Below are 15,253 nucleotides of genomic sequence, written 5' to 3'. Positions count from 1 at the left end.
CTGATGTTTTTTTTCCTGTGTGAAATTTGCATAAGTTTTTAAGGTTGTGGTGTCTGTTTTTGGCTTTTTTATTTTGTTGTTGTTGTTTTTTGTTTTGTATAGTACAATTCTAGAAATGCTTTGGAAATGGTATGTGTTAATTAAATGAAACTCTTGTCATTTTCTATGAGCCATTCCATGTATTTTTGTTTAGATTCTTATGAGAATAAGAGCTACCATTTTTGCTCTTTTACCATTTGCTGGTGGCAGAGAATATAATTTAAAATACACATTCGGATTCCCAGAGATGTTATTGCCATTATTATGGCAGTCTGTGTATCAGTATCACTTATTATGTCAGCAGATCTTTGGGGACATTGTTTGTCAACCAAATAATGCTTCACATCTTTGGAGAGTCACTTGTATTTTTGTGGCTCCCTTAAAAATACTGCAACTTTGAGAAATTATTATTATTATTATTATTATTATTATTATTATTATTATTATTATTATTATTATTATTATTATTATTATTATTATTATTATTATTATTATTATTATTATTATTATTATTATTATGTTATCTGGGCAGGTTGCTATGCGAGAGGTGTATGCAGAAGGGAACAAAACTGGAACAATTGTGTAGTTATGAAGAGGATTCTGTGCTTTACTAGACAGAGTAATTATGTGTGCACAAAAAAGAAAAAGGCCAGTTAGGGCAGGAGTTTAACAAGCACTGCATTTTGATGGATAACAAAAACTCAGTGAACCAAGAAAATCGACTCCTCACTTTGTAGTTCTTGTAAAAAATACCATGGAAACAGGTAGCAATTAAAACATATTACAACTGGATCTCTATTCTGTAAATTCTGTAAAATCTGTGTGTAACACTTGGTATGCATTAACCTTGTTTTGGTAAAATTCCAAAACTGCTATTCCAAAACATCTTGAGGACTGGATCCTACTTTGTGGTAGACAACCATTACCTACTGAACTTGAAATTCAGCTTTTCAATTCCAGTGCATAAAGCACAAGAATTGTTATTTACAGTGTCACAATAGGTCTCTAAAATCTGATACTTTGTGTCTGACAGTGGCCAATAGAGGATTTTTCTGTGGCTAAGGTAGGAAAGAGGATAGGACCATGCAGTTGAATGGTCGAGCAATCTGATGTTTAGGATTTGGGACTTACTGAACCAAAGGTTGTATCCATGTGTTTGTATTTCATAGTTTCTGGTACTCATCTACATGAAATTGTTACATCACTTTTGAGCCCATGTTTGATATTTGTCATAAGCAATGACAAAACTTGCTTAGGCATTTACAAAAACTTCTTCCATCTGATAATTTTTTCCCCCAGACTTCTTCCTGATCAGTTCATTTGAGATCCCCATATTTTGCATAGTAAAAATCAGGTTTTATACACCTTTATTCTACATTGTATGGTTGTCTTTCTTGAAGTTAAAGAGTCATAGTCAATCTGAGAGAAACTTCAATTAATCTTCAGTTCCCCTGGATTCCTGTCATAGAAAAAATGAAAACTGTTCAAGATGTTATAGGTGCTTTCTCCTTTGTTAGAGAAAGAAATTTAGAACTGGAATCTTTCATAAAATGGTAGCAAGCATTGCCTTGACTTTTTTTGCAGGTGTTCTGTATTCATGTTGATGTGTGTTCTTCTGCATGTTCTGAGGAAGGACTTCTCCCTCACGTCTTTAGGCTGAGTGTTTGCTGTAGGTCTGAGTATTCTGAGTTGGCTGGTGTCCATGTGTTGAAAATTTTTAGCTGTTTATTTTTTATTTTTGAAAGCGGTTTTTAGTTGTGAATAATTATGACTCAAATTTATAAACCCATTTCTTGTTGGAAGAAAAAAATCACTCTCCTACCTTAGTGTCTATAGTTTTTTGGTAAATAAAATGGGTATCTTTAATTTAGTCAAAGAAATCTTCAAGGATCAATCCCTGACAAAAATTCGGAATGTCTAAATAACCTAGTTTATACACTCTTCCTTGAATGCAAAGAGAAGATTGGAAATAAATGAGTGAAAAAAATTATTACACAAATTCTGTATGGTGGTAAGGACATTTTTGTTTATATACATACCAGAGAATTTATGTGCTTGGAAAGACATCCCCCTCCTGTTTATCTCCTATGTGCAGAGTGCTTTTACAGACTAAGCAGCTGCTGAGTCACACTTTCACCAAATGACTGACAGCCCTGTTTCTACTAAGAACTGGTAGGCTTTCTCACTGCCTATCAGGCGAGCAGTGAACACCCCTCACTTAGGAAATGAAAGTATGACACAGCATTATAACTGACCTCACTGAAAATGCTGTAAGCAGCCAAATGGAGATGTGTTTAGGCAGCCATATAGGGCAAATCAAAATCTATCCACATTGAATTATTTACTGGCAGTAATGATTCACTGTTAAAGAAAGTAGTATGGCAGTATTCATTTCAATGTGCTGAACTAGCAGTTCTGCAGTGCAGTTATTCAGAGGAAATTTTGTCTAAATATATGAGTAGCAAAAGATCTGAGAGCGACATGGAGCTCTCTGTTGGTAATGTTTCCTGAGCTTGGAAAGATATGTACAAAGCTAGAGTAATTAAGTCTAAGCCTAAATAATCTGCAATTTGTAATACCAATATATGACATATATTGAATAGTTTGTGAGTCCAAAATAAATTACAAGAAGCTGTAAATATTGTTTTCCTCTTTAAAAATGTAGAAAGATTTTGTTGTGGAGCTGTAAGTATGTTTAAATACATTTATTCCCCCTTGGTATATGATATTTTAAATCGGCTTTTCCTTGAATGTAAAAGTACATGCTTGGATTCATGACAAGCAGAATCCAGATTACATTTACAGAAATATCTGCAGTTATTACTTCCTTTAAAATCCTTTAAGTAGTTAGTTATGTTGGTGTTAGAACAGAATTATTGCATAAACAGCACAGCTCTTCATGTTTCATTTAGCCATTTGCTTTTTCGGTTGAATATGTAGGTATAATCTTTTAACAGAGATAGAAATCTACCTTTAACCAATACAAATTTTACTGTCATTTGGCATGTGAATGCATATATTTTTGAGGTTTACTGTACTGCTCTGGTAGTCCATAAAAAGTTTTGTTATGGCATTCAGCAGGGAATAAGTGACTGCACTTATTTGGTTGCTGCTGTGGAAGTGCTTATTACATCATTCTCCTGACGACCTTCTTTGGACTGCAGATTATGATATAACTAAAGTCATCTGGATTTGTTGTAGCCCATAGACACCTCAGTTGCCATGATGCTGAGACTTCTCTGTGTGGGGAACTTACTCATCTGAATAGTCCAATAGTTTTCGGGTGTGTGATTTTGTGCATTTGCTACAGTTTTTGCTAGATTTGATAGGTTTCGTACCACTGTACTTGTGATGGAGTATGTTGAAATAATGTCCCTTGGATTTGACGTAGGATTTTGACACACCATACTAAGAGACAATACATGTTCCCTGTGGTATGACATCAAAAAGTAACTATCAATTGTACAAGCTATCTGAAGAATTTTAAACTACTATGGTAGATGGTTCTATAAATAACTAGCCTGTAGAGAATACATAACAATGGGATTTTTTAGTTAACTCATGGTTGGCACATATGTGGATAGATTGCTGACACTACCTCAAATTAAGAAACAGAAAATCTAGATCACAAAGTCTCCTTTTTATTCCACATACAGACTTGCACAGGTAAGCACATGTGGACAGCCTCAAGGAAGTGATACTGGCTGCTGTTAATGAATAAGAAAGCTACAGGAAGGAATAGAATCCCTTCATCAGAAATTTAACAGCATTTAAAATACAATATGGCAAAATATTTTTGAGTAGGAGCACTAATTAATGTCAAAAGAGGTTATTTAGCAAGTGAAACGTGATTTTAGTGGAACTTTGGAGTCAATTGTGGCTATTCAATGCTATTATGATATACAATTTGTTCCTTTTTGTTCTGATTGCAAAGTTATTTTTAATGTCATGTTGGTTTACAGAATTCCTCAAGGTCATGATCTAATTTGATATGATTTTCTGGTTAACAGTCTGAAATGGAAAAGTCTCACAGAGAAACAAAATTGTTGAGATAAGATAAAAAAATTGCTACAGGATGAAAGAAATGTAGGTTAATTATTACATCAGCGTACTAGGCATACCCATCATTTTTACTTTTCTCCCAAATTTTACATTCTTTATTTTAATATTTTTGGAATTGTTTGTAACAAATACTATTTGTGGTAAAGTAGAAACTTGGTGACCCTGACTGTGACCAAAATTATCTCAGAAAGCATAAAAATTTAGAATGTTTTCCTCTTACAGATTTATAGGACAATATCACTGTAGAGGGAATTACTGACCTAAAGAAAATCATACAAACATGTAGAAGATTTACCAGAACTGACAGTGCTGCTTTTCTACCCCTCTCCATCTAGTTCCCCTACATGTAGGCATGTAATGTTTTGTTCTGTCTGCTTCACTTCTTTCATTCTGCTTCAGGTCTAGGACCATTAGCCCTCAGATGAGATTGGCACATCACCAAAACTTAACGATACAGAAAAGGTGCTCTGTAGATTTTGATTTTATGAAAAATTTTGAAATGAACCTACGGGAAGGTTTGATAAAAAAAGTGAGGAGAAAAGTGGAGGAAGGCTTATTAGGAGTCACAGAGAGGTTGGAAACTTATCTAGAGATCAGATCATCACTTTGTTCACTAAATTTCCATTGAGATCCTCTCATGGGCCCCGTACTGCATTACACCGTGGGCTGAGTTCTGTCCTGCATGTGTGTAATTGTTGCCAGTCACTGGTGCAAAATGGTTGTACACCATCTTCCCAAAAATTGAAGGACATTGGGTATAAGACTACCTGTGACTAACACAAATCCCATCCCATAAATACATTATTCCTGTATTCCCAATGGTCCTTAAGGTCTTTGCAACACAGAATGGGCCCTACTTCTGCATACCTCTTGTCCTGTCAGTTCTTTGCTTCTGTAACAAAATCCCTCCAAGGCATGGGAGGAAGAAGCACAGGGTAGGACCTGGGTGCTGACTGGCCATGAGCTAGTATCAGAGTCAGGATATTGCCTTGTTGCTCGAGAGTTGGCTCCCAAAAGAAACCTGCCTCTGTAGGCAAATGAGTGGTGAAATCTGTGTTTCCTATGGGCTGTAGCTGCCCTGCCCAGCTTCCTTGGGACTCCCACCCACACCCATGTGTTTAAGCTCATGTCTGGACATCCCATTATTGCTTGTGTGGATCTGCGTCCAGCTCTGTCTCTTGCCCTGTGGAATTGCTGGCTGCCTTCCTGGCAGGCCCTTGAACCTATGCTATAGACAGCCTTGCATCCAGCCCTGTTTCCTGACTGGACCTTGAACTCATGTGATAGTCAGCCTTGGCCCTGGTGCTTTCCTTCAGGAACACCTGGCTGCACCCCCTGGATGGACCATGGACCTAGTTCAATACTAGTCTGGGCCTGTTGGTGAACTGTGACCCTACCATCACCCTGGCCCTGCCAGGTCAGGGACTGCCCTGGTGCTGGAGGTGCTGGTGGTCTCTGCCTGCCAGTCTTGGGGCCCCCATAAGCTTCTAGCTCATAATTCCTTGCAGCAAAATGTATCTGACTAGTTTCTTGATAGTGCCTAACTTCATTGACCAGCTTGGCAAAAGCATAGCCTCAGACCTGGCTTCTGATCTTCATGATATACAAACATTTTTCACTCCTAGACAGATGTTGCAATTTCATGCTACCTGCCTGTATCTTTCATGACAACTTTTTCAATACTTTCAGCAGAAAAAAAACCATTTTTCCAAAATTTTATAGCACTTCAAGATACCTTTTATTACTGTAGGGATTTTGTATTTAGTAATATGTTGCTCATAGTCAGAGACATTCACCAAGGATTTGGCCCCAAAGCCTGCAGTTATTAGGAGAAAGGTGTATGACTCTCTCTGTGTGGAGTAACTACAAACTTTTTCAGGTAAGCAAAATACTTTCTTACTCAGTGCTACATTTGAAAAAAAAAAATTAAGTAAATCTGAAGCTCCAGCTGCTTATGTGCTTATGATGAAGATGATATGGTAGTAGAAGATGTTGATCCATTTTTGAATGCATACCTCAGTTAATAGGTTTCTACGTGAGCATCTAATCCCAACACTGAGTGAACAGCCTTTGCATGTTAAAGTACAGCTGTTAGTCTTTCCAAACAATCATAAATCCACAAGCTAAAAGTATTGAAGAAAGGTAAGGTGTTACATTAGTTTATAAAGTGAAAGACATGCCAGTACATTCATTATAACACCTTATTTCAAGATTTTTTTTTCCTTATTATTGAATAAATGAAAGAGGGAGAATTCAACTCCAATGAATTAACAGCACAATGCAAACACTTTTATTTTTAAAGCACATAGGGTTGAAAAACTCTAAAATATTGTCTTATCAGGTTTCATGGCTATGTACACACAAATATGTACCATATGAAGATGATCATTGCTGCATTAGACCATATAATCGTTAAAAAAAAATATTTCAGTGGTAGAAATTACAAATATTCTTGTTTTTATGTGCCTTTAAAATGTATGCAGCTGCAGTAACCAATCTGTGATTCTTTGAAACTTATCAGAACTTGTATGACTAATTTAGCCTTTTATCTATCTGTAGATAATCATGTAGAAGCTAGGCACACAGGAATGCCGAACAGATAATATAATTGGTAGTGTAAATCTGAGTGGGCAGGCAGTTGGATTTCATTCAGTCAGCTCTTCCTAGCCACTGACTTTGAAGGTGTAATCCTTCAGAGCTGAGCAAGGTCTCAGGTTCCAAACACACATTAATGTCATGATAAAGAAACTTGCTGTGGAAAGGTTGTGCTGCACTGGGGTGTTACTGCTCCCACAGCCAAACTGCCTGGGAAGTTTCCTCATTTGTTTCAGTACAAAGTCAATAGCTTTCCAGGATAATTGTAAACAACACAGGCTGTTTTGCATGAAATGCATAAATAAAGTTCACATGTCTTTCATCAATGTCAGCTCTGGGCAGAGTATCTTTTATTAAATTTGTGATCACAAACATCTGCAAATGACAGGAAAAGGAGAAGACACAAAAGATGATGGGATCTGCTTTACTTTTTATACGGTTTGACTTCATTCAGTGGGGCATGTATGTCCTGGCAATCTGTGGAGCCAGCAGGTTCCTTACACATACAGATATTAGGATCAGGACGCAAGCTCATATTTTCTCATGCCCAGTGCTGGGTAAAATATTTTAAACTTATCTTTCTGTTTAAATGCTCAAATACAAATATTACCTTCATTAAAACTACTGAAGCTGCAAGAGAGTGAAGACAAACAAAACTCTTTGTTTTCTTCTGTTGAATGAACAAGTGTTGCTTATGCCAGACAAGTTTAAAAAATAAAGGGTAAAAATTCTCAAATGTAAATTTTTTTTTCCAATATTTTTCAATAATTTCTGAAATCAGATAGTGTTAATACTGTGCCTAAATATACAGGCAAATAGTGTAAAAGTTTCCTGAGATGAGCTGACATAGCCTTTCATACTGACACATGCATTCTTAAGTGTAGTATTTCACTGTTCTCCAGGCCTATAAATAAAAAAAATATGTGGGCAGTAAGTGATATTCTTGTCTTTGTCATTTTATAAACCTCCTATTTCCAATGGAAATGAAAAATTGAATAACTAACATTTGGTCTTCCTGTACTGCTTCTGATCTTTACGATAATATATTATTGAAGAAGATATTCCATAGTTTGGATGCAGTAAACAGTTACAGTGAATTTTTAAACTTATTTATATGCTTCAAGTTACAGAGAAGCTTGGTCAACCAATTAGTCATAAGTTTGGGTTTGTTTTCTTTTGCTGCATATGCAAAATCTGAAATTCTAACTCCATTAATTCCATTTTGTCCTTCCTTCCTTCCTTCCTTCCTTCCTCCCTCCCTCCCTCCCTCCCTCCCTCCCTCCCTCCCTCCCTCCCTCCCTCCCTCCCTCCCTCCCTCCCTTCCTCCCTTCCTCCCTTCCTCCCTTCCTCCCTTCCTCCCTCCCTCCCTCCCTCCCTCCCTCCCTCCCTCCCTCCCTCCCTCCCTCCCTCCCTCCCTCCCTCCCTCCCTCCCTCCCTCCCTCCCTCCCTCCCTCCCTCCCTCCCTCCCTCCCTCCCTCCCTCCCTCCCTCCCTCCCTCCCTCCCTCCCTCCCTCCCTCCCTCCCTCCCTCCCTCCCTCCCTTCCTCCCTTCCTCCCTTCCTCCCTTCCTCCCTTCCTCCCTTCCTCCCTTCCTCCCTTCCTCCCTTCCTCCCTTCCTCCCTTCCTCCCTTCCTCCCTTCCTCCCTTCCTTCCTTCCTTCCTTCCTTCCTTCCTTCCTTCCTTCCTTCCTTCCTTCCTTCCTTCCTTCCTTCCTTCCTTCCTTCCTTCCTTCCTTCCTTCCTTCCTTCCTTCCTTCCTTCCTTCCTTCCTTCCTTCTCTCCACTATGTACACCTTACAGATTTTGTTTCAATGCCCTTGAATTCAGCTTGAATGTTTATCAAAATCATATTGCAAAATTTCTTCTTCACAGTTGCAAAGCATGAGCTGCTCTTTTGGGGTGGCTCTCTCGTAAGATAACAGTTGTGTAAATGAGGTGCAGATGTTGGCTAACATCAAATCCTACCGTACAACTGGTGCAAGGCAGAGTCCATACTGAGGCATATTTTCTGCTAAGACTCTTATTGCCTGGAGCTGATCACAGACTTTATTCCAAACTATCTGTGTAATCCTTCCTCTAAATTAAGAAGCCTGATTATGACTTCCTGTGCATGTGCACTTGTGAATTGCGTCAGTGACAGAGATGTTCTTTCTGTACAGGAGAAGTGTTTGACACAAGACTTTAACTTCTTTTCTTTTGCCAACTTTGACAATACCAGGAAATATTTTCTCAAGTAAAAACATAATTCAGTTAAAACCCTGGTTAGGACTTTATCTAGAAGAATTAAAAAAAAAAAAAAAAAAAAAAGGGAATACCAAGTCTTAAGGGAATACCTGGAGTCCAAAGACCAGGTTCTAGTTAATTTGAAGCCTAAGGATCCAGTCTCCTTCCTTTGGTGGGTGGTAGTAAATTAGTTATAATAATTAATCTGTTCTAACTCTGTAGCTAAAATTATTCAGTGGGAAAAAAAAGTTACTTTGAAAAATGAGGTAAATGCTTTATCCTAAAATTTTGTGTCTGTGGAAGAAATAGTTATTTTGCTAAAACTTTTTCATTCATTTTGTCTTGAAGCAGGTTCTTATAGATCTTTACTATAGTATTCGTATACAGCTGTTAGGCATTAGCAGTCATGAATGTTGTGAACAATCCTCTTGTTACTGTTTCCTCTCCATTTTTTTTTTTTTTAAAATTTATTTTCTAAATAGTCATTCTGTTTTCTACCTTTTCTCACAGCTGGTGTAGACATGTTTCCTTTTTTATTTTTTAATTTAGAGGTAGTAATTTTCAGTTGGAGAGTATTAGGTTAACTTAAACATACACTGAAAAAAAAGGCTCCAAATGTGCAGAAATGTTTGTATTTTGCTTCTGGAGTAATTAAAAGGTTTTATTGAAGGTTTCATTACAGGAGTCATAGAAAACAAAGTAGCTCTTAAAAGACCTCTAGTTCATCCTCTGTTCTCAGGACATGGATGACTAAATCATTCTTGGCAGAGATTAGTCTGGTTGTCCCTTTGTTGTAATTTAAGTTCACTACTGTCTGGTCTCTCTGCAGTTGCCTTTCACACATCTGAAGACCATTATCATGTCTCCCCACAAATGAGGACATTTGGATGGTGAAGAGCCTGGTCCTTTCAATGTTTCCCAGGCTCAGGGACTTCTCCCTGATTTCCTCTGTTCTCTCACCATTTGATTCCTGGCATACCTGGAAATAATACTTCTGACTGAAGATAGTACTCCATCTGAGCAAAGTCCTTCTCCTGACCCTTTCTGAGGATGATATTTACTTCTCTTGCAACCCTGCGGCACTGCTGGCTTATGTTCTTCTGTGACCCATTGCCATCTCTGATCCCATTTCTGGAACTGCTGTCCATTCATCCCCATCTTTTATTTGTTCAGTCAATTATTCCCAAGTGCTATGCTTGGGATTTGTCCGTAGTGAAACACATTCCATTTGTTTAATGATCACGTGCATCTTATTTTGGTAATGCAATCTAGTTCTTCAGTTCATCCTTCTGAGCTCAAATTCTATGGTCTGTATAGGTCTTAAAACTTTTCCAAGCACCACATCTTTTGCAGACCTGATATAAGTGCTATTAATTCTATTGTACAAGCCATTGAGGAAAACACTGAAAGCCCCGTATCTAGGACAAGTACGGTAAAATGTAATGGGTATGGAATGGCCTGGTCAGTGACTCCTCGTTACTGCAGCTCACAAGGCAGGTGTGGTGTGCACAGATGGTTATTCTACTGATCAGCCATGGCTTCAACGAGCTCAAGTGAAATTGTGTTGTCTGAGTCTCCTCAGCAACAGTGCTGATGAGGGTCCCCATAAAGCCCAAAACCAAAATGACAATAGCCTGAAGTATCAATGGCTCTTCCACAGATCCAGGAGTGTTATATTTTCTCTGGTCCCTCCTTCTTTATGCTTCTGGATGTAGAAATCATCTCTATATGATCATACTAGAACTATAAAAAAAAAAAGTCATAATTTAAACTGTTTTGTGAAAAATTAAATTGAGTTTGGTCTAGTTTCTGTAAAAAATAAAAAAAGGCATTCTTAAATGGGGGGAAGAAAGAAAGAGTTAGAAACATGAGCAGAAGTAGAAATATTGTTGGGACAAACATTCAGGAACTAGAGCTGCTGTAGTGCTCAGAGCAAACTGTGGTGCTTAAGTTTTCCTATTCATGGAAAAATCTTGTTAATTTTCAGTTTTGAAAGCATAGATTTAAGTTCTACCCTCACTTAAATGCTATAAATGGCATGTTTCATTAGGAAATTGTATTTTTCTCAAAAAATATTGACAAGGTCTTTTTTGCTTTGGTCACTGCTTCTCCGTGAAAATAACCCACCAGATATATTTCAGAGTAGTCTTTTTTGAATTCTGTGTGTTTTAAATTACATTTCTGTTACAGTTGCTTATTTCAATAACTTCCAATAAATAGATACTTTACACGAATGGTCTTTTGACAACATATTTTGTTGTGAAAACTGCCCTTCTGCCTTAGAGCTTCCTGTAAAATCTTTCCTTATCCAAACCTATGATAAAGATGAATTTGCTGTTCTTGCTAACAATTTGTTCTTGCTAACAAGGCCAGTTACAAGAAAATATTTAGAGCTGTATGTGCACTTACCCATTCTGTCATTTAGCTCAGCATATGAAACAGTTGAGATCCACAAGGAAACATTTTAATATGTTTTGCTCTCATCAGCCTTGAAATTAGCCATGAAAATAATGCACACTTATGCATAATTCCTTTGTTATAGGCATGGGATGACAGGATTCCTGAGACCAAACTCAGATTTTTTCAAGAGCTCTTTATAAGTACTTATTTAATGGAAGCAAAGTTACCAAATACCACACCTACATGGTTTCTAAAGTATAGCCCTGTATTTCCTTTGAAAGAAGTAAGGCATGGAAAAATTACCTTAAAAAATGATGTGTCAACCAGGTAATTTTCCCTTAAGATATAATTGATTCATAGAGGCTGATTCTTGCTGTGTTACTCAGTGAACAACAATACAGCCTGATATAAAGCAGTGTTTTTGTTGATATTCTTCTTAACTGAGTGACACTGCATTGTATCAGCATAATAAAATCAGAATAATTCAATAGTATCTCAAACATTAGAATAATTAGTAAGTGATTGTGGGTACAAAAAATACTGAGTTCTGGCACAGCCGCAGTTTGAATGGATTGACCCGGATTTAACTCAAGGTTTGCTCAATACAAGACTAGTCTGAAAGAGAGCAAATGTAGTTACCAAATCAATGACATATGACCACAACAGAAGCATATTTGATGGAAAAAGGAAATTGAGAAATACAAGACAATAAGATAAGGCAGTGGTCTCTTCATGGTTTATTAAAGTTAGAAAATGTGTAACCTAAGAGACTAACTTGCACCATATTTTTGCAACTCTCATTCAGAGCTGGTATTTTGCATTTCAAGCAGTGTATTGTTGCTTGAAATGAAAAGTTGAAACTTAAATTAATATTTTAATTTTTTTTTCACTTTGTGATGTGTAAATGAAAGTTCAGACTTCTTTTTGTTGTTACTCTTTCATCTACCCTAAAACCCAGATACTGTTTGGACTGGAACATTCTTTTCTACTTTTTCCTGAGTACCAGGTGCTGTTGACTGACTGAAAAGCATGAGTTAGTAGTAACTGAAGGGTTAGGCCTGACTTTGTTAGGCCATATGAGGTTAGCCCACCTATTTATGGCATCTGCTAATGGCATGAAAGGGCTGACTTACATAGGCTTTTGCCACCTGCCTACAACTTTCTTCCAGCTGTAAATATTTATCCCCCTACCTAACACCAGTCTACATCAGAACTTAATGTCTGGTTACTCACTAACATTATTCTGTCAAAATGATGTGAGTGACTTTAAATACTTTCTATTGGGAGATTAAAAAACAAGCAAGCAAACAATAACCCCTGAGTCAAATTTGACTGAACTGGGTTAGAGAAGACTATGCATGCAGTGGCACCTCACCTGGGATGGAGGCCTGAAAGAGCAACCTGGGGAGGTCTGTACAGGTAACCACTGACTCTGAATATGCCACAGCCAGAGAAGTTTATCTGACAGGTTTGTCTTTAAATGTAGCCTCACCTTCAGTACATTTTTCACTAAAGAAGAAAGCGTGAGGCGACAGCAGCATCAGTAAAACAGCATCAAAACATCTAAAGGAACAGACATTCCCAGGAAAAGGAGGTATTTTTAAGCTGTAATTTTTAGGCTTTGGGGTGGGGGGGATAAGTTTGTAACCTATTTTAATGCCTGTGATTAACTTGCCTCTGGAAGTCACAACTAGTGCTAAAAGCATGGTGACTTCTCACCTTCACTGAAGGTTTTATAGGAACTTGGAGCAGTTTTTCACACCTCTGCACAGCTGCTCCCCAGGCTCTGGAGGGTATTTCTCAGGATGTCAGTCTGTGTTAAGAAGATAATGGCAGTTCCAAGAATCCTGTCTCCTTGCACAAGCCTCTTCTGCTCATCTCTCATTCCTGCCTCTGCACCACCATGAATTACCCTCTCCAGGCTTTCTCATGACCTACACCCTTTCTGCAATTCAGCTTCTCAAAGAGCCTCACTAAGAGCTCCATGAAGATTGCTATGGGGGCAACAAACTGGTGTGGTGAAAGAGGAGAAACACAGGTTTTCTAATCTGGTTTTGTGGAAGCCAGTGACAAGTGAAGCAACCATTGAGACAATAATATCTAAAATTATTATAGAATAAATATGTTAAAATGTTCTAGAAATTATTTGGAAGACTGAAGATGACTGGGTACAGGTGAGACTTTATTTTTTTTTCAACTTTTCAAAGAAAAATGATCGGAAAATATGCACATTTATTATGCTTTCCAACATGACAAAACAAGAGCATCCAAATTTTGTCTTTGACTTTCAGATCCATAGAACACTGTGTATGATGCATTAAATCTAATTATTGTGGTCACTTGTATTTGAAATTTGCTACTTAGAAGCATAAGAACTAAAACATTGAATTAACATTTTAGCATTTGTAAAAAAATTGCTCTTATAAAGCAGCTGTTTTCACCTGGCAGAGGGCGTGAGAACTGCTGCAGCTTTGTTCACTGGTGAAAGTCATGTCATTTCAGGTAAAGTTTTAAAACCTGTATAATCTGGACAGCAGCGAGTTCTTTTGTGCTGTTTCCTCCTGTATTTGTGAAGCTCCTGCTGCAACAGAATCCCAGTAACTTGAGAATGAGAACATTTGAGATTGCCTATAACATGAGCAATAATCATAGTTCAACTGGCCAAACACTGATTTACAGCATTCTGTGTAGGAAGATTACGAACAGGCAAGAGTCCAAAATACTTCAACCATCTTAAAATGTTTCCAAGAAAATATCTGATTTTAATAATGACTATGCAGTATGTAGGAAACATGAATGCTAGAGGTTAAGAGATCAGCAAAGAGTTCTCAGCAACACCAATTTAACACAGGAAGCAATGGGGAAAGTCTAAGATTAAACTGTTCAGCTAAAGCCAGAACGGAAGCTGAGGCAAGAAAAAGAAAACATGGGGTCATAAATATGATGACATCTCTGTGCCAGGAAGATGAGTCACAATAGTTGTAAAAGTTAGGTACAAAAAGTTCATTATAGATTCTAGAAAGTAAGTCAGAGTTGGTAATTGTATCATGTTTTCACCATAGATAAATCTATTCCCCCTTTTGATTAAAAAGTCAAGGGAGGGCAAATGCAATCGGATAAAGCACATAGTAAAATCACATACTCAAAGTACCCCCTTTAATTAAAAAAAAATATTATAATGTGTCAATTAATTCTTTTCATGTTAGGTAGAGAGGGGGTTTTCTTTAAAGTATTTAGGCACACAGGTAAAATATTGCAGACTTTTAAGCAAAAAGAAAAGTGTGTTGTTCTAACTTGCTTAGATCTAGAATGCATCAACTAATTAAAGAAGGTGAAGAAAGTGTCATGATCATCTCTGTGCTTTCAAATGAGGAGAAATACAAATGTGAGAAGTTGAATTCTCTGGCTTTCACTGAGGAAAGCTATCAAGCACGTTCTTACTTTTAAGCTCACATGTTCCAGTGGAGATCATTGGTGGTGCTTCGATAACTTGCAATATCAAGTTGTTAAAATGTTTCATGTTTGGGTTTTTTTCATTATCTTGTGTGTGTGTTGTAGGTTCTCCTCCTGCGAAGCAGCAAGCTGTTACATGTCTCTTGTAACTGTGGGTACAGAGGAATTTACAATATAAGCATTTTGTTTCATATTTTATGAACTAGGTGTCCTCACCTCAAGTCTTTGCTGTAGATTCATTGTAGCACAGAAATACTGCAAAACTAACAGAAAATCAGTGGAGGGGATGGGGGATAATGCTTCTTTATTGTCAAGAGACATTTATTTGTGGGAGACTTTATGGAGCAAGAGCAATTTATCAAAAGTTTTATTGCTTTGCATGTGAGGTTGGGTAATGATTTAATAAAACTCTATTGTTTGCTAACTGGAGTCATGGCATTTTGTAAAGGATAAGGACCTTTCATGTAGTAATACAGAAATACT

This window comes from Poecile atricapillus, chromosome W, assembly GCF_030490865.1.
Source record: "Poecile atricapillus isolate bPoeAtr1 chromosome W, bPoeAtr1.hap1, whole genome shotgun sequence".
Taxonomy (NCBI): domain Eukaryota; kingdom Metazoa; phylum Chordata; class Aves; order Passeriformes; family Paridae; genus Poecile; species Poecile atricapillus.
The sequence above is the reverse complement of the archived record's forward strand: the minus strand, read 5'-3'. Positions refer to the sequence as shown.